This window comes from Acomys russatus, chromosome 10 (assembly GCF_903995435.1).
Source record: "Acomys russatus chromosome 10, mAcoRus1.1, whole genome shotgun sequence".
Lineage (NCBI taxonomy): Eukaryota > Metazoa > Chordata > Mammalia > Rodentia > Muridae > Acomys > Acomys russatus.
The window spans coordinates 14,953,581-14,972,601 of NC_067146.1; the positions used below are offsets into that span (position 1 = coordinate 14,953,581).

At 39.4% G+C, this 19,021-nt stretch overlaps 1 protein-coding gene and 1 non-coding gene across 2 annotated transcripts in view; one reads left to right on the forward strand and one right to left on the reverse strand.

Moving 5' to 3' along the window:
• Nucleotides 1–19,021, forward strand: part of Grm8 (glutamate metabotropic receptor 8) — an 845,527-nt gene that overhangs the window by 486,380 nt on the left and 340,126 nt on the right. The gene's annotated exons all lie outside the window — the stretch shown is intronic.
• Nucleotides 8,838–8,973, reverse strand: LOC127194911 (small nucleolar RNA SNORA17). The gene has a single exon (XR_007831303.1). It is a non-coding gene; the product is annotated as a small nucleolar RNA SNORA17 (small nucleolar RNA).

A 19,021-nucleotide genomic window follows, 5' to 3' on the forward strand; every position in this document is an offset into this window, starting at 1 on the left:
GGCATTAACAATATTGGTGTAAAATACATTTGTGCGTGAATGACAAGTAATCCAGTTGTGCAGATGACTCTGCCCATGAAGAGTATATTGCTAGAATTAATCAGTATCTGACGTGGAGGGAGTGATGAAAAATGAGGCCAGGCCAAGAGCACTAAGGAAACATTCAGAAAAGTTAGCGGTCAAGAAAGTGTGTTACTGCATCAGCAGCTGAGTGCAGGTGTGAAAAGTATGAGAGTTCTTAGCAGCCCTCTGACTACACATGGCCCAAGAATAAAAGGGTAAGATGTTCGTCGTTGCGTTGAATAACTAGAGGGTTCATAGTGTCTTTAACAAGAGCAGGTTTTAATGGACCGATGGACAATGAAACAGGGGATTAAAAAGCAAAGGAGAGGAGAGGAAGTGGAGACAGTGAGAGGAGGTAATTCTTACTGAAAGTCTTGTCTGATGTATTGATACCATGAATCTCTTGACATGGTGCCTGTAGGACACAATATCATTTCTCTGCAATTCCTGATGAAACCCAAGAAGTTTTCAAATTTCAGTTGAGGAAAATAAATGTGACAAATGCAAACTGAAGGTCATTCAACAAAGTAACTAATGAAACTTCCTGGAAAGTGCCAAAATTATACATGACAGTGGGACTGACACCAAGCATGCACCAGGACTCCAGGGAAATGGTGACTCATTTCAAACACAGAACCCTTGAAGAGAAGACTGGATGAGAGCAAACTTCTACCATGTATGACCTGTAGGGGACATTGGAATGGGTCTTGTGGAGAGTTCACTGGCTTCCACATTTTTCTGTAGGTCTGAAATTAGTTCCGAAGCACAGTTTGCTCTGCAAGGAACAGGAGATGGAAAAGGCGGAAAGTAACCTGAGGCAGAGGGGAATTTCATATTAGCCGTAGAGATGGAAACGGTTGGTTATATTTCTAGGACATTGTCGTACATTGTGTGTTATGCAGAATGCCTTGTGGAGAATTCTAATTGTGCACAAATATATGATGGAAGAAACCTGTCTTTTCTGTTTGCTATTCTACTGTTAAACATGCAGAAATGGAGACACAAATGACCACAGAAACAGCAAGTGGCAGAGCTGGCTTTATGAAGCTGACTTGCAAATTTACTATATATTTTCTTTATAAGATGGCATGCAGTTAGACATGTTTAAAGGCTTGTTTATTTTGTGTGTTTGCATGTGTGTATATATGAATGTGTACTTAGAGTGCCTTCATCTGTTTATGCATCCTACATACATGCCTAGTGCCTGGGGAGGTTGGCAGAGGGCATTTAACCCCCTGAAACTGCAGTTATGGGAGATTGTGAGCTGCCATAGTGATACCTTGGACCAAAGAACAGCAAGTGCTTTTAGCTACATAGCTACCTTTCTAGTCCTCAAACAGATATTGTTAGCTGATTGAAATACAGATGCTATTTAGGTGGAGAAAAAGAAAACACAAGACAAAGACAGGAGAGAAAGTGATCAATGCAGCACGTAAGTAGAGTAAATGGAGTTGGCTCATAGTGGGGACACTGCCTGCGTGACCTAAGGAGTAGATAGATATGCGGTTGGTTGGTATGTAAGTTGTCCTAGGTGGACACTGTCGGGGTGCTCGGGTGGTCTTTCGTTTCTTTGTGAAGTACGAGCTGATGATCCGGGTAGATGACAACAGAGCTGGACATTGAGGGGAGAGGAGAGTTTGTGATTTGTGAAGGAAAGGAGAGAGCTGGTAAAGAGCACGCCGAGGGTAGCCAGGCTGTGTGGAGGGCAAGGTGGCAGGAACACACCTGCTAGCATGTTTACCCTCTTTGTAGAGGTGTGGCTTTACAGTGTCCTCTCCAGCCCATGCTATGCGCTGTTAATTTTATTCATATTTGTGCTTTTGCCCGATGCTTGCTAGCAAAGTAATTGATTAAAAAGTAGAAAGACATCAATAAAAAAGTAATATGATAGGTAAGCTTGAATCTAGGAGAAACGGCTGATGGCAGGAGAGAGGAGAGAGGAGAAGTTAGAGCAGTTAGTGTTTGTTTAAACTTTCTTTTATTACTAATGCTTTTCATGTAATTACTAAATACTTCTTCCAGTAAGTATGATAATTCTGTACATCATCTATGACTATATTTTCTAAACAATATATTTGTTTTTATTGTTTATAAATAATTCATGTTAAGGATATGATGCTCTGACTAATAAAGATATCACAAATATGTTCTCAGTTTTGTGATTTATGTTTTTACTCTTTGTATATTATTTTCTCTGAATCTCTAGATTCACCTATCCAAAACGGCAGCTACTAGCTATAAAGGATTATGAAATTTCAGGTTTATTTGAATATCATTTAAACTAAACAAAATTAAGAATCTATTCTACAATCTTAATAACTATGTTTTAAGTGCCCAATAACTACTTGTTGCTAATAGCTACTATGTAACACTGAAGCTATTGGAATTTTAATTATGTCTGAAAATTGTTGAAAAGTACTGCCATAGAATTTTTTTCAATTTGGAAAGCAAATGTTATTTTTCTAATTAGTTTTGCAGACTGCTTGGAGATTTTTTTTTAATCCCAAAATGCTAAAATTGTTATGTTAAAATTCTTTTGATATATCTATAGATTTCCTAAAATTTAATTCACTATATAATTATATCTGAGGTGTTTTGTCATATGGGATGATCTAAGATTTAAAGTTTTCAGTCAATAGAGTTTAAGGAAGTAGAGATTATTATCCTAAACATTTAATATCCAACATAAATATTTATGTCTTATTTATTGGGTATTTATTGTGTCACACTGAATTTTTAGTTAGAATTGACTTTTATGAAGTAGTTTTCAACAGTTATGAAATGGGTTCTATGTATTTGTAGGGAAACTAAGTTAATTTGGTGTGTGTGTGTGTGTGCCTATGTATGTATGTGCGTGTGTGTGTGTGTGTGCACGTGTGTTTGTGCCTGTGTGTGTGTGTATGTGTGTGTGCATGTGCATGTGTGCATGCCTGTGTAAAAGAGAGTGCAAGAAGGGAGAAGGGACTGTGATCAAGTATAGCGAAACTGTTGACAATATGTTTGGATTCCACTCTAGTTTGTTCTACTGAAAAAACCAGCCTCCTTTTGGTTCAGCCAATGGTCAGTTACTGAGTGGGTGCACACAGAACCAGGAAGATGTCCCAGAGGTCCACTCTAGTTAGAGTTCATGTAAGAGCAGGACTCGTTCTGTGGCATGAGCAGCGCAGATGAGAGCATTGCTCAGGAGACAGAGCTGACCAGTGTAAGGAAAGAAAGATTGAACTAGGAGGGAATCAATGAGCATAGATGTAGATGATTACATTTTCTTCAAGGTCTGCCCATAATGGCCCAGATTGATGACACAGAGAAGACAGCATTGGGCAATAAGCCATTACAGTTGTCCAGCTGTAAGTAACTACATGAGATTTCTTTGATTTTCAAATAGAGTTGAAATGTAGAATATAAAATATGTAAACAATGGAGAAATATTTATTTACCTAAGTCATTAAAATGACAAGATTAACTCTGACAGAAGTGCTGTGCTGAAAATATAGTACATACATGTTAAGGTAAAGAGGGGACCCTATAGTAAAGCCCATAGATAATGACCATATTATTGGTAGTATATGAATAAGTTCTCGATTGCCGCTGAGTCACTTATACAATTCTCAGCCTTTTCTGTATTTTTGAAACAATTTACACTATATATATTTTTCAAGGAAAAAAGAAACAGTTGGTAAAAAGATGTTGGTAAAACTTTAATATATTTTAATGTATGATAGACCATATTCCTTTTACAGAACTTATTTGAGACTGACTGAATCAGCCTAGAAAAATGAAATTCCTATATTGAAAGATTTGACATTTGATATTTTCCATTGTTACTAAGGATATATAAACTAGTTTCATGGCAGTAAGCAAGAATAAATTATTTTTCTGTTCTGCAATTACATTTTCAGTTACATCTCCCTAGAAAAATATTTAACCGAACAGTTGATGCTTTTCACTTAAAGAGTATAATGGTGCCCTAAGCCAATGTACAGAAATTTTAATTTAGATTTCATTGTTTTTAGGACATACTTCTATGAATGACTTCACGTTACATTTCTTACAGTTTGTGGAAGGAAATGCATTATCTGGAAGCATATTTTATTATTTGGCAGATGAAAATGAGGCATTTCTGATATTACAGTTGATTAAAATATTTCTAATAAAAGTGTTACACTAATGGGATGTTACACCTTTCTTGCGCATTCTTTCTTTTTATCATTCTTCTATACCCTGGATAAAAAAGAACTATATCTTAAATATTTTAATTTTTCTGTCAGTGGATGAAATGAGGACCTTTTGCCCAATGACTTGCTTGCCACATTGAAGCTATCTCCATAAGGAGGTTGTTTGATGCTCATTATCTTCTTTGAGGTAGGTTGGGTGTTGCCAGGAGTTAACCTGTCTTATTGTCAATGAATCTTTAAATTAGTAAACACATCTTTAAATACCATATTCTGTAGGTCTCTGAGGTTTTTGAAGATCTTATCTATTTTACCTTACCTATCTACAGAATCATATCTATCTGTTAAATCTAGGTTGTATATTCTTGTGATAAAAATAGACTACTAATTGACATGACCATGATTTGAACAACTATTAACTTGTATAACATAGTTATCCTAAACAACCTGCAGTAGCACTTTCAAAGTACTGGAGGGAAACCTTGTATTCTACTTGAGTTGTATGGATACAATATGGGCAAGCTCGCATGCAGGCAGAGTCGACGGCCAAACTCTGCCAAGACAGGGTAAGCAAGTCCTCAGTAGCTCCTGCCGCACAGATATGTCTGTCAGATATACTGGGCCAGAAGGCTGAAGATGGTGCTCCACCGTGATAGAGAGTTTTGTCTGACTGTTCAGGCAGCAAGCTGTCTCTCTCAGTTTTTCACTTTGGAAGCTGCTAACCTGCACTTCTCATTTAATCAGATAATTAATTTTATGTCTTCTCAAGTCTCAGCTGGAGTTGAAGACCAGATAGTTTATTTTTACAATTAAGCTTAGTTGTTTAGGGCTTAAGATTTTTAAGGTTTAGATAGATGTTTTAAGTTGATAGAGATGAGATATGATAGATATTGATTTACATTCAGAATTTTAGACTCACTAAGATAGGAAAGATGTTTCCTTCAAGATTGCCAAATACAAATAGCCAAAACACTATGAATGTAACATTTATATAATTCCTGATATTTTGTGGGGTTTCCTTGCTGTATGTAGCTTATTATATTTATATATATATACATATGTATATGTAATAATATAAATGTATATATAAAATAAAAAATATTTTAAAAAATTAAAGTTTTTAAATTTTATTAAATTGTTATTTCCTACAAACTGTTATACTAAAGATTATTGAAGACTTTTGTGTAATAACTCACCTTTGAATGACAATTTTTATTTTGTTTAAAAGGCTTTGAAATTTTTGATTTGCTGTGTACTTTCTATAGTTTGGAAAATAAACTCATCAAGATAAGGAAAAGAAAAGAAAATCTAAGTATATGCCTATATATAATGAATATATGGTACTTTCTCTTTATCCTTTTCACAGTATAGTTGACTTATTTCCATGAAATTAAGTCTTTTCATTAGGTCAATAATTGACCCATAAAACAAGAATGTAAATACAACCTCCCTTTCCCAACTTCCCTCCATTGTCTGCTCCTAAAAATCAATGGCTCAAAGCTGATGATGTTGGAAGTGGTCAGGATGTGTTCAGAGGATGATGAATGATGGGCAAGGAGTTATCGTAAATATGCAACCTCTAGAATATTCTTCGTAGTTTACTGGCATCTGCCCATCAATAATCCTCAGTACAGAAACCGAGCTTTACAGCTTTACAAACTAATCAGGCAAGACCTCAGAATAATTTCAGAGGTAACTGAAGAATATTTTGAAAAAATTCAAGAAGTATGTATAACATGGAGTAGGTGAATTCTCATGGGTATTTCTCATGTTAGCATTTTACTGTAATTCCCTTACTGTACAAAAAATTAACTTGTAAATACTAAATAGCTTATATGTTTGAAATTAAAATAACAAAAATTATAGTTAAAAACTCACAAAAGATAAGAAAGATCCATATTTTTAATGAAGTTGTCTCTTGACAGTTTTATACATTTATATAATGTTTCTAATTATTCTTAAGCCCTTCCACCTCAGTCAACTCCCCTGTAAGATGAGTAGCTGTGTTTAACCAGGGACATATGTGTTACAGCGGGTTTAAAACTATCCAGTGAAGCCTAGTAGGCTCACCAGTGGGCACACAACTAAGGAAGATGATTTTCCATCTCCTAAAATCTGTTCATAGCCAATTGTTCATCAGAGAGTAATAGGGCCCCAGAAAGTAATAGGACCCCCTTATCCACGACTGGTTGTTGACAGGACCAATCTTGCACAAGCTGGCATAGGCAGCCCACAGTTGTGTGAGCTTATGATCGCAATGGCTGTTTTCATGGCCAAGAGACGGATTGTTGTGGTTTCTCCATATCTTTTCTTGTGTTCGTTAGATGACCTCTTCTACAACCTAGAAGAGCTGTATAAATGCTTTGTTTACGTCTGAGCACTCAGTTGTCATCCTTAGCCTCTGTGCTTCTCCCAACTGGGGGAGATTTGCTCAGAGAGTTGTTTTGTGGCCCCAGGCACCCAGCGTGATTGCTCAGGGAATTTGCTCAGCAAATAGCTCCACTGTGATGGAGGACCAGATGGAGGACCAGGAGTGGAGATCTTTTTTTTTTCGAGTTAAAAAAATTATTTACATTACATTCCGATTGTTATCCCCTTGCTCTTATCTTCCCATTCCCACCCTCCCTTCTGCTTCCTCCCTTTCCCCTCCCTTAGACTTCTGACAAGGGGGCCACTCTCCTGGAGGGAGTATAGGCCTTACGGGAATTCTTATGGTCTCCAGACAGAGCGAATCCAGTTCTTGGATTCCATGTCACATTTCTTGGAGGGAAGGGTACCACCCTGTGTCTCTCAAGACACATTTGGTGGTGGTGGCGCTCAAAAGCCAAAGGAATAAATAATAAGGGAAGAAGAGGTAGTGGGTAAAAGAAGGGCAGAGGACCTGAAGCTAAAGAGGGAAGGGCCAGAAGATCAGCCAGAAGGGCCCCGAAAGGTGACCCCCCAACTTGAGAATCTGGGTTATATTTTAAGCCCTGGGGTTGTAAAAGAGGAAGTCCCAGGATGTAGCTTCTGTTGATAGTGAATATCCTCAGAGCCTTATCTCTAGAACAGCCCTTGGTAATCAGAGGTGGCTTTGAACTATTTGTTTTGTTTTGTTTTTTGTTTTTTGTTTTTGTTTTTAATCAAAACAGGACCATGTCTATGACACCTCTCACCAGGTAGGATTTAGAGGCCCCCTGGCATCAAAAGGAGTCACCTCCTTTTCCAAAGACATTTAGACTGACTAACTCAAAGGTGGTAGGACTCTGACCCTTTCCCAAGTGTAGCAAAGGGCCCACACTTCTGGGTGTTGCAGCAAGTGAGAGACATGGTTGGTTCTCACACTTTCATGGCTTTAGGGCCAGATCTACCAACTTCTATAGATGGCAAGGACGAGGAAGGGGAGAGGGCACCTCTCCTTCTCCCACACCACCACACGGCAGATAAGAGTCAAGACTGGCTCACCTGTAAGCCCTTGCAACCAGGGCTGGCCCTACTGTGCTGCCCCCAGAGATGCAGAGCCTTCCCTCAACAGTGAGGGTCAGGGACAGCTCTCTTGCATCCATGACCCCAGGGCCAGGTCTCTCAACTGCTGCAGGTGGTAAGAGCAGAGCCAGGGAGCAATGAGGGTGTCTCTCTCTTATCCACATCACCACATGGGAGAGGGGCAGCAAGACCAGCTCTCCTACTCTTATACCCTAGGGCAGCTCCCCCTCAACTCCCATCATGTTCAGACAGCTGAGTGAGTACTGCAGCTAGCTAACATGGAGGTGAGCTCTCTTACTCTCACTCCCCCGGGGCCAGCTCTCCCAAGAAGCCCAGGTGTGGGGTGGGCCCATTTCTACACAGCCCTCAGACATGTACATGTCTCCAGGTAGCAGGCAGCCAGACTGGGGACATCTGCCTGGCCTTTGATGGTAACAGACTCCTGCTGCTGCAGGATGATGGAGTGAGATGTACGCCAGGACCCCACCATGGTCCCCTGTGGCATCACTGCTACTCACATCTGGCTGTACCTCACTGCCCTCCAGTCTCCAGTTCTGCTTCTCTTCATTGTACCCACATCCTTCTGTTTCACTCTTTATTCCGTTTCTCTGTGGCTCACTTGCTCCTCTGAATGACATCCTGGGTCTCTGAGTGTCTGGGTTGTCTCAGCAGTGGTTTCAGGAGTGTTATGCCCTCAGACATGTACATGTCCCCAGGGCCAGCTCTCCTACCTGCCATAGGTGGTGAGGGACGAGGAGGGAGGAGGGCATCTTTCCCTCTTCCACACTACCACACAACATACAAGAGTCAGGACTTGCGTTATGGCATCAGGCATGAGTTATCTCGAGCATGGTCTGTCCCTTCACCCCCAAGGCCTGAGTGGAGCCTGGCTAGTGGTCATCTCAGGCTAGCTCCTTGTTTGGGCACCATGTCACCAGTCTGGGTTTCTCCTTGTCAGCCTCCTTCACCCCACTCCATAGCTCTTTGTGAGGGTCGTCTGTCTCAGTTCACTCCCTCCAGGGCCAGCAGTACCAGGTGGAGTTCTTCTAGTCTCTGGCTTGTTCCTTGTCCTGAGGGCCCATCCAGGCTTTCCTATGATGGACTGGTGGTCATCTCAGGCTTGTTTTTTTTTCAAGCAGTGTTAGGCTAGTAACCATTCAGATTTTCACAGCTCAGAACACTGAGTATAGACATAGCTTCCTCTCTCCTCTCTGCCACCTACTGATGGACAAATGACACAGCAGCCACACCTACAATGCCTCTAGGGGTCAGGGTATTGATGAGTTTTTAAGGGGAAATAATGATTTTGCAAAAGTCATTAAAAAATGTACCATGAGAATGTTGCCATGAGAATATAATGTAGAAAATTAAGAGACTATCATCATTCAAAATTTAAAATGTAGAAAATATAAGAAAACATCACCATCATCACCACCATCACCCCGACTCCCACCCATCCCCCATCGTCATCATCATCATCATCATCAATGTTCATTGGTCATTTATGTGCCAGACAACAGAACAAGCATTGTCCGTACATCATCACACAGTGATTATGCTACGTTGATGTAGGTGATTGTATTACCATCATTTCTCAGGAGAGAACTGAAAATTTAATTAATTTTCCAAGATTTGATCTATAGTGAATGGCAGAGCTTATAATTACCAAGTTGTATATTTTCTACATTACCAAAAGACTTGGTAGTATTTAATGTGTTTAGTTGCTTGTAGACAGGAAGAAAATGTGTGAAAAGGAATTAATACCAGCAGCTACACCAGTTGCAGCTACCACCAGGAACATTTTTCAGAAAATTGAAGACAGGCAAAAACTGAGAAAACTAAAAGAAAAAAAAAGACAAAAGATGCTAGATGTATTGATTAGATATTGTTGGCATTAAGCGAAGACTAACTTAGAGTGAAGAGCCTTATGGGGGCGGGATACTATATGGCTTGGAATTGGAAGTGGGGAAGTAATAGAAAGTTGAGTAGAGTTTGCTAAAGAGTTTATGGTCTGAAATTTTATTGTACATATGGCTAGGGTACTTTTCTATTTATGGTTTATTTTATTTCCCCCTTGGGTTATTCTATCATTTGTAATGGGGTTTGGCAATTCCTAGGTGACTAGAGATCAAGACCTCACACCTCAGGAACTGCCCAGTTGTTGTCATGGTCTCTGTGTCCTGAGACTTAACCTTGTAACTGTTGTGTTACTGTGGCTATCAAACGATGAGAGGGGAGATGCACAGAAGCATGTGAAATTCTAGAAAGAATGGAACTGGTCATCACCATCATCATCATCATCACCGTCATCATCATGAAAACCAAAACAAGGATTAATGATCCCTGTAAGATGATTTGTAGCTGGAAGACTTATCAATGAACCAGAAACCCTCAATTCAGGTGATAAGAACAAATTCCAAAGAGTAAGAGGATCACCTTTGCAATTCAGGTTGCTTTCTTTCCTAGTAAAGAGTCTAATCTTCCTGTTTCATTGATCCATATAGAGCAAAAAGTATTAGCAATGGCATGGATGTTACCAGGGATAACCAGTGGGAATTCTAGAGCAATGAGATTGTCCAGTGAGTTGAGACTGATCTGTACTCCTTTTTATGACAAATCTTATTTAAATCAGCGGAACCTCTCTCCCTCCCTCCCTCCCTCCCTCCCTCTCTCTCTCTCTCTCTCTCTCTCTCTCTCTCTCTCTCTCTGTCTTTAAGATTTATTTATTAGTAGCTGTACAGTGCTCTGCCTGCATATACACCTGCAGACCAGAAGAGGGCATCAGATCATACTATAGATGGTTGTGAGCCACTATGTGGTTGCTGGGAATTGAATTCAGGACCTCTGGAAGAGCAGCGTGTGTGTGTGTGTGTGTGTGTGTGTGTGTGTGTGTGTGTGTGTGTGTGTGTGTGTGTGTGTGTGTGTGTGTGTGTATGCTCTTACTAGGAATTGCTGATTCTCTCAGGAAGAATGTCTGAGTTGAAAGTTTGGCCACCTTGGAAGTCATGTCAGAGTCATTATTTCTTGACTTCATGATTTGTAGATTTGGGATTTCTGTGAAGGATGTCTTAGACTATTACTCTGAAAGTTCTCTAGGAATTATTTTTAAGTGTATAAAACCATACATTGTGGTCATAACCAAAGTCATAACAAAGGGTCGATTTGAGAGTGAGAAAATCACCCATGGTACCATTGGCAACATTGTATTATATTACCTAAGGTTTATATTTGATTTCTACTGCTTTCCTCCAAGTATCAAGTAATTGGCCCATTGTACAGTAAATATTATGGATTGTGTTTAGAATTATCTTGTTTAGAATTATCAGTAGGAGGTAAAATTACTTTATTCTGAGTTAAAGGAAATTGTGATAAGACACAGGCTAATTGTTTAAGGTAGCTGTGGCATCAACTATAAATTTCTCTGATGTCACTTGATGAAACCAATATTTTTTATACCTTTATCAGAGGATTTTCTTATGCAATCTCTAATAGGGAGGATAGTAGCTATTGTTTGGGAGAATCTAGGAATGATGCAAGAATGAGCATTCCCGGATATAACAAATTGTAAAGGGATACAGACTGTGAATACAGAAAGTTCCCCAATATTGGAAACATTGTTGAAGAGTGTGCCTTTTTCTAGGAGGAACAGGAAAATATCAGGATCTAGATAATGCTAGTAATGAATAGTAATGTGTGAAAGTAAGAAAAATAGTGTCTCAAGAATGTTGGCTATTATTATTATTATTAATTATTTGCTTACAATCTACAGTTTTTTTCTGCATTGTGTGAGAAGCCATGAGTCAAGTTAATGTGCTAGGGACCAATTCAGAAACCTTATGAGGCTTAGCACCTGTAGCTGCTATTGCCCTGAGGTGAGGAGTTAAACCTTTATAGTGGGATGGGGCAGGGTAAGATTGCAGTAAAGAGTGGGGTTTTTTTTTTTTTTAAATCTTTCTCCTGAAACTGAATTCACAGATCACATTGTCTGCATCACCTGTGGTCAGAAATTTAAGTGAAATTTTCGTAGTCATGCATATACAAGCAACACAGCTTTAAGGAGCCATCTTGGTCTGAGTATGTAACCTACGGTAGACCACTTTCTCCATGATCATAAGACCCTAGGTTTGAGTGCTAGCCCAGAGGCAAAAGCAAAAATAAAACAAATGGGAACAATAAACAAAGAACTTTCTTTTGGTCCCAGAAATCTGTGATTGAATCCCAGAGGGTGTCTTACGGAAGCTGTAGTCAATTCATAAGTATGCTCTAATTAAACAAACAAGCAAATCTCCGCACCCAATAAAACCCAGCGATGCTTTAAACTGTCATTTTGTTAGGAAGATAAGTTTGGATAATCTTTAACAGGTAGTGTCTTCCCTTTATCAACTATGTGCACCCTATATGATGGACTGACTTGGCAAAGTGATAATTTGCCTTGTGAGATGGTATACGTCTTTCCCTGCTAAAGTGAAGCCTTTAACAAGTCTCACTGTCCCCCGAACTAAAAACAATATCATCTCCACACTGTAGAGGAGTCAGAGGCAGGTTTATACATCTGAATGTTTATCTAAGAATCTCAGAAAAATGAGAGGAGGGTTTTGGCAAACACCTAAGGTCTGAGTGGTCAGGAGTATTGCTATCTTCAGCACAGTAAGGTAGGAAGGTGACAACTCTGCATATTTCAGAGCAGAGCACAAAGATCATCTGTAGTTTTTTGGGCAAGTAGTTTTGTTTGGAAATGGAGGGTGTTATTTGAGCTAGCTACAACGGGAAAGGGATGATAGCATTTGTTGATGGCCCCAACATATCGAAAAAGAAATATCGGTATTTTACTTGCTAGTTTTCTTTTTAGCATCATGGGGATACCCATAACAGACTAGCGCAGGATAAGGGAAGTCCTTCGTAAATAAAGCTTTTATCACAGAATGAACTCTATGCTTTGCTTCTGGTCTCAGTGGATTTGGGGAGAAATTTGGAAAAGCATTTGGTAGAATCTCCCTGGGGTTTTAATAGCTTCTCTTCCAGGCACTTTTTATGTTATCAGTGGAAATTTTAGCCCATAGGACATAGGAACAAGTTTGGGATAACAGATTAGTAACCATTAAAAATGGCCACATCCTCTTCTCTAGAGCTGTGACTATGCTATAGTTCATAGCACGGGGACCTCCAGTTTGGAGGTAGACTTAAGGTTGCTGATGAATTGACCAAGAGACAAAAGAAACTATTCAATATTTTCAGTGGTTGTGGTGGTGGGGAGTCACTGTGGTCGCAGTGGTCTTAGGAACAGAAGACAGTCAGAGTATGGCACTTCAAGAAACTTCACTGATCATTTTGAAACTTAACTAAGGGGCGGCGAATACAACAAATGTAACTGTTCAGGCAAAGTTCCTGATTGTTTCATAGCTCATCTTGCTGTAGGTGGTTTGCTGTATATATGTGTAATGATATAAATATATATGTAAAAATATTTAATAAACAAAAGAAAATACAGGCCCTTTATCTCTCCTAGCCCCAATGAGTCTGTAGAGTTACTGCTCCAGTGACACCTCAATTCCAGCCCAGGAAGATGTGTTTCCCACTCTAGGGCTCTAGAACTGCAGAGCGGCTGGTGTGTGTCCCGTTAATCCCTTACATCTGTGGCAATTTGTCCTAGCACCACTGGGAAATTACCCACGCATCTAGGTGTTTATCCCGGGTACATTAGTGTAATGGGAATAAAAGACCAGGAGACTCATCCGGACTGTGTGTAGAAGAACAGCCACCTTAAATGTAATGTCCCAACTTTCTTTGACAAGTCTTTTATTTTAAATAAGCATACTACAGTCTGTGAGTTGAGAGGAATTGAAAGGATTACGGTTGAGGTTTGCCACTGATATGGTTTTGTTTACTTTCAGGAAAAGATGGGGCAAAGGTGGAAGGGGTTAACAAAGAGAGAGTGGCTGTTGTTCTGCCAGGAGGCTGGCCATACAGATTACCCTGTATCCATCTTGAGTGTTTAAGGCAGAATGTTGAATGCTTCTCCCTTCTCAGAGCACTCTCAGAGGTCAAACGGAGCGATTTTTTTTCTTGGATTTGGCATTTCTTTTGTAAGATGGGATAATCATTTTTGTTTCCAGTGTCTCTTCTGTTACTATGAACAAGTATCCTTGTCAGAAGGTGATCGTTTGTGGAGGTTTCTGTTTGAGATGTTGTCCTTCCTGGTCAGAAGGTGATCGTTTGTGGAGGTTTCTGTTTGAGATGTTGTCCTTCCTGGTCAGAAGGTGGTCGTTTTGTGGAGGTTTCTGTTTGAGATGTTGTCCTTCCTGGTCAGAAGGTGGTCGTTTTGTGGAGGTTTCTGTTTGAGATCTTGTCCTTCCTGGTCAGAAGGTGGTCATTTGTGGAGGTTTCCGTTTGAGATGTTGTCCTTCCTGGTCAGAAGGTGGTCGTTTTGTGGAGGTTTCTGTTTGAGATGTTGTCCTTCCTGGTCAGAAGGTGGTCGTTTTGTGGAGGTTTCTGTTTGAGATGTTGTCCTTCCTGGTCAGAAGGTGGTCATTTGTGGAGGTTTCCATTTGAGATGTTGTCCTTTAAGTTTATTTAGGTCCTTGATTTATTTTTGGTCATAAGTCTTTTCTAAATGCCACATGGCGATCGTTCAGTGCCACCTCCCCATTCTAATTTTTGTCTCAAGATGTCTCTCCAATTTCACATGTAAGTTCAATGACAAAATTACAGAGTGTCCATTGTCTTATTTAATTCCCAAAATGTTGCAACAAGGAATTTTATTACAACTCCTAAAAATTCTCTGTAGTTTTTCTTCCTATTTGCATGATTGATAACCCACTTAGCTTTCCTGGCAAGTAGAGATTTTTGCCCTACATTTTTTAGACTCTTTTCGCCCCTCATCTTTGTCATGAAAAGAGACATTTGAAAGGTCTTTATGTGAGCAGTTTAGTCAATATTTGAAATCAAGGAGTTAGAGTTTGAGGGTCTAACTAACATTTTTTCCAAGTTGAGACAGAGTAACTTCAAAATTGTCTCTGTGTGCCCGCCCGATGGCCTTTTCTTTATTCTGAAAAGTCTCTAAGCACAGCTTTTAGGTTGGCTCATATCTGAAGTGAAATTCTAGAACTGGCTGTATCCTCAAGTCTATGAAAATGAGCAAGCAATTGGCATTTTAGAATTTACTCCTAGAAGCCCTCTGGAGAAAGCCTAGACAAAGAGAGGGGTGGGAGGCAATGACAGGGTGGGAGGAGCAAAAATGGAGAAACAAGATCCACATCTGAGGAAGCCTGTGAAACATGAGGAAGACAAGAGACCGCCAGGGAACTGCATTTTGCTGTCAGATTGTCACTTAGCTTTGGTCCAGGGATCTTTTCTGGAGTAATTTTTTGAATGAGAGTCACAACTGACATCCTTCTGTACATCACTAGGACATCGCTGTCTACACTGGGCTCAGGGAATCTTATTCTCTTTTTCCTCAGGCTCCTTGGATGATCTGATTCACTTGAGCAAAATGTTCCTCAGAGTTCCACCTTTATTGTGGTGTTGGTGGTGGGGTGTTGTCTCCTACCATTGAGAATGTTATGCTGGAGAATTAGCTTTGAAATGGAAGTGCATAGAAGCAGCAGTGTTTTTTTTCTTAATACTTCATGAAGCCAGATGATGATTGGTCAAGTGAGATGCTTCTGTACATTGCTATTTAAAAATGCAGGCTCTCAGGTGGGAAGACAGTATCACAATCGATTCTGGTAGAATATGAAGTTGTGGGAGACTACAGTTTTCACAAGGAATTACCCCTTTCACTTACTTGTTTGTTTCTTGTGGAGACAGCACTCCTGCTATAGTAGTGACATGGCAGGACAGAGAGAAGCAAGGGTCAGGACCTACAGATTGCTAACAAGCTTTAGGACAAGCATAGTTGACCTTCATTCAAACTCGGCCCATCTGAGACTGTGTCTTCTCTCTGCTAACTATACAGAGGCAACTTAGGCATCACGGCGGAGGTGTCCACTGCTGCAACAGTGGAGGATGGTGATGACGTTTAGTGGAGTAGCAAAGGTTAGGCATATAAAACACAGCAGCCTATCCACAGCAAGGACACGACGCAAGTGTCTTTGTTCAATGGCCTTCAAAGTGGAATTATAACTTGCTCCTCCTTACACTGTGACTGAGAGGTACCAGAGGGGCCAGAGAGAGATGAGAGGGAAGAGAAAGAAGGGAGGGGTCTTACAACCTAGGTCTTTCAACTAGAACATTCTGAGATCAATAGGTTAACGACATAATGTTTACTTCAGAGGACTGACTAATCCGAGGACTATAACAAGATAATAAACTCAGAGAAAAGACTGTGAAGCGGAAAAGAGTCAGAAGGGAGAAAATGTCCTAGTCAGTTGGTTTAATACGTCTCTGTTATGTTCAGAAAGACAACTAAAGGAGTGACCTTGCGGGAGACTAAGTGTTTCCTTAGAACGGCACTGTATCTATGTGGTAGTAAGAGGACTTCCCCTTGCCCACACACTCACCTTTTGAGGAACAGGCCAATGGGATCTGAAAGAGATGGGAGACATACCCACAAAGACGCAGACTCAGGGACGGCTTGGAGAGAAAATTGAAATCAGCTGTAAAGGGAAACCCATTCTCTTTCCCAATATCCTTTATGATTAGGAAGGAAAGCTGTAAGACAAGTCTCACCTTCCAAACAGAGGAGACAATTTTCAATCAAGTACATATTATACAGTTAGGGATGATAACAAGCATCATTAAGAGCTTGCTTTGGGCCAAGTGTTACGTAATGTTTTACACTTAGTACTTTGAACATTTGCTGTTTTATTTAGTTCTACGAGGCAGGTGTTAACATCCTCTTAGTGATGAGGGCACTTAGATGTAACAAGGTTAAATAATTTGCCTAAGTTAATGGTGAAGAGTTTAAGACCATTGCTATTTTGACATGGAGGCCAGAGCTCTTGACACTGTGGTCAACACCTCTACTTAGAGATAATTAAGGACATAAGTTCACTTGCTTGTAAGGATCATAGAACAATACTTAAAATTTCACAATAATTTGAGTCAGCAGAACTTGAAGAAATGAGACTAGGGCAATCTGTGGGAATGTAGAGAAATATAAACTGCAAAAATAACTGTAGAAGAATGGACTGATATCAGGTAACTACGAATCAGCCAATACCTATAGATGTTTAACCAACTCGCTTTGTATTTGGAAATGAATATTTAGTTCCTGTAACTTTTCTATATATTTTTATACATTTCTTTATTCTTCTCTATTAAATTCTGGAGCTTTGTCATTTTTCACTTATGCAGAAATGAACTCCACATGCAGGGAGCACATTCATGGAACATCTAGTATTTTAAGCCCAGTAACAGGGGCTAGTGACATTGCTCAACAAGGCAATGTTGCCATCTGCTGGTAACTTCTTTGAATTGCAGACACAGGGTTCCAGAGTCCTTAAGCAAATGGTGGCAGCACAGGGATGGAGTCTTCATTGGAGAATGGAACTTCAAACATTTACAAGGAAAATCCAACATGATTTTGTGTCTAACAAGGAAGAAACTTACCAATTTATCCAAAGAGGTATTTCACTCAATTTCCATTTTGGAAATTTGTCTGGTTGACCTGCCTTTGTGAAATCTGCCTGGATTGCTCTTTCAAGGTCAAGAAAATTTGTTAAGAATGATATGGATATTTATGGCTATTCCCCATAATTGCGCTTTACTGCCAATTAGCTGAGCTCACGTGACTCTGTGACTCTTGGAATGAAGACACTGTTTGAAGCTGGCGGCCATGATCTTCACTGTAGTCTCAGCACTTGCTTTTTAATCTTTCATTTTTTTTTTTTTAATTTGTGATTTCATTTTGGTTTCAAGTGCACTCTTGTGAGACCATTACCTGTGCTGCAGCTACCAATGCATATAGTTGTTGTTAGGATGGCCATACTAGGGTTTAAGTGTTCTGCTCATGCATATGAAAAGGCTGGCTAGAAAAAAAATGTCTTATAGTATGTTCCTCAGACTCATGTATGCTGTTGTAAACCATGGGGTTCCTTCCTTTTTATATCATGTTTTCTGGATATAATCCTTCACAGTTGCATACTTAGTTTACTAAAATAAGCCAGGTATAGGAAAACCATAGTTACTCCAATATGGAATTTCAGTATTCTGTATCTATAGAGCAGAGCTAAAGGCAGGGGTTCCCAGAGCATGAGAGATAGGACTGCTTCACTCAAGTGATGCAAAGCTCAAGTGAGGCAAGAGGAACGCACGCAAAGGATCAAGTTCATCTCATGATATTGATAATGATATATTTTATGCTTAACATTTGACAAGTGAATACATATTAAAAGTGTTGTAACCTTAAAAGTATGTGGAGTGTGTTCTACATTAGCCTAACTTGACCACTCTATGATGTATACATTTCTAAACCTTGTTGGACATCATAACGGTTTAATATGTATTTTTAAAATTTCTCCTGATATAAGGAAAACAGCCATCACATTTTTTTGTGTGTGACCTTGGATAATATGATTGTGACGCATTGCTGATATTAGCTAGATTGAACCATTAGGTAAGTTGCACTAGCCAGAAGTCCAGCATAGCTCCTGTGGACGCTTAGCTCACTGTATTTCCTTGGATAGTTGAGGAGGTGAAACTTGGCCAATGAGGTAACAATGCATCTTGTCTTTTGTTCCTTTGTAAGCAGTCACTGGGAGGGGCCCAGGCAAGAAAACCAGTTTTAGGTCTGATAAGAGGAGCCCTTTGGAATATGTTGTGTACCTACCTTCACTCTTCTTCTTCCCTTCAAGGTTGTAATTATTTATTTTTAATTATGTCAACAATTGTTTTGGTATTGGGTACATACATGTTAAAGGAAACTATATTACCCATGGTATGTAATACCTATAAAAATTCATCCACAGAAGTGATGCTGAGAATTTTAGTGTCCACCATGAATAAATGTATAACATTGTTTCCATTTTGCACAATATAATAATAAAATTCTCACACTTATAACTGCTTTCTTTTTAGTATGATGTAAAAATGCTATGAATATTCATTAAATTAATAATTACATATGTATGTCATAATGTTTTAAGGTTGTAGGGTATTCCACATGTTTTCTGCTTCTGGTTGCTTTAGTAAACAGTATCTTTACGTTTAATTAGCATACTTTTTAAAAAGTGGCATTGCTGGGTAAAGCATTGTATAGCTTGTTTAGTAGATACTGACAAATAGTTATGTAGAATAGAGAATTATATTTACTACCATTGCCAGGAAATGGAATACCAGTAGCTGAAAAATTAAAAATTGGTCTTTGCTTGATGTGAATGAGG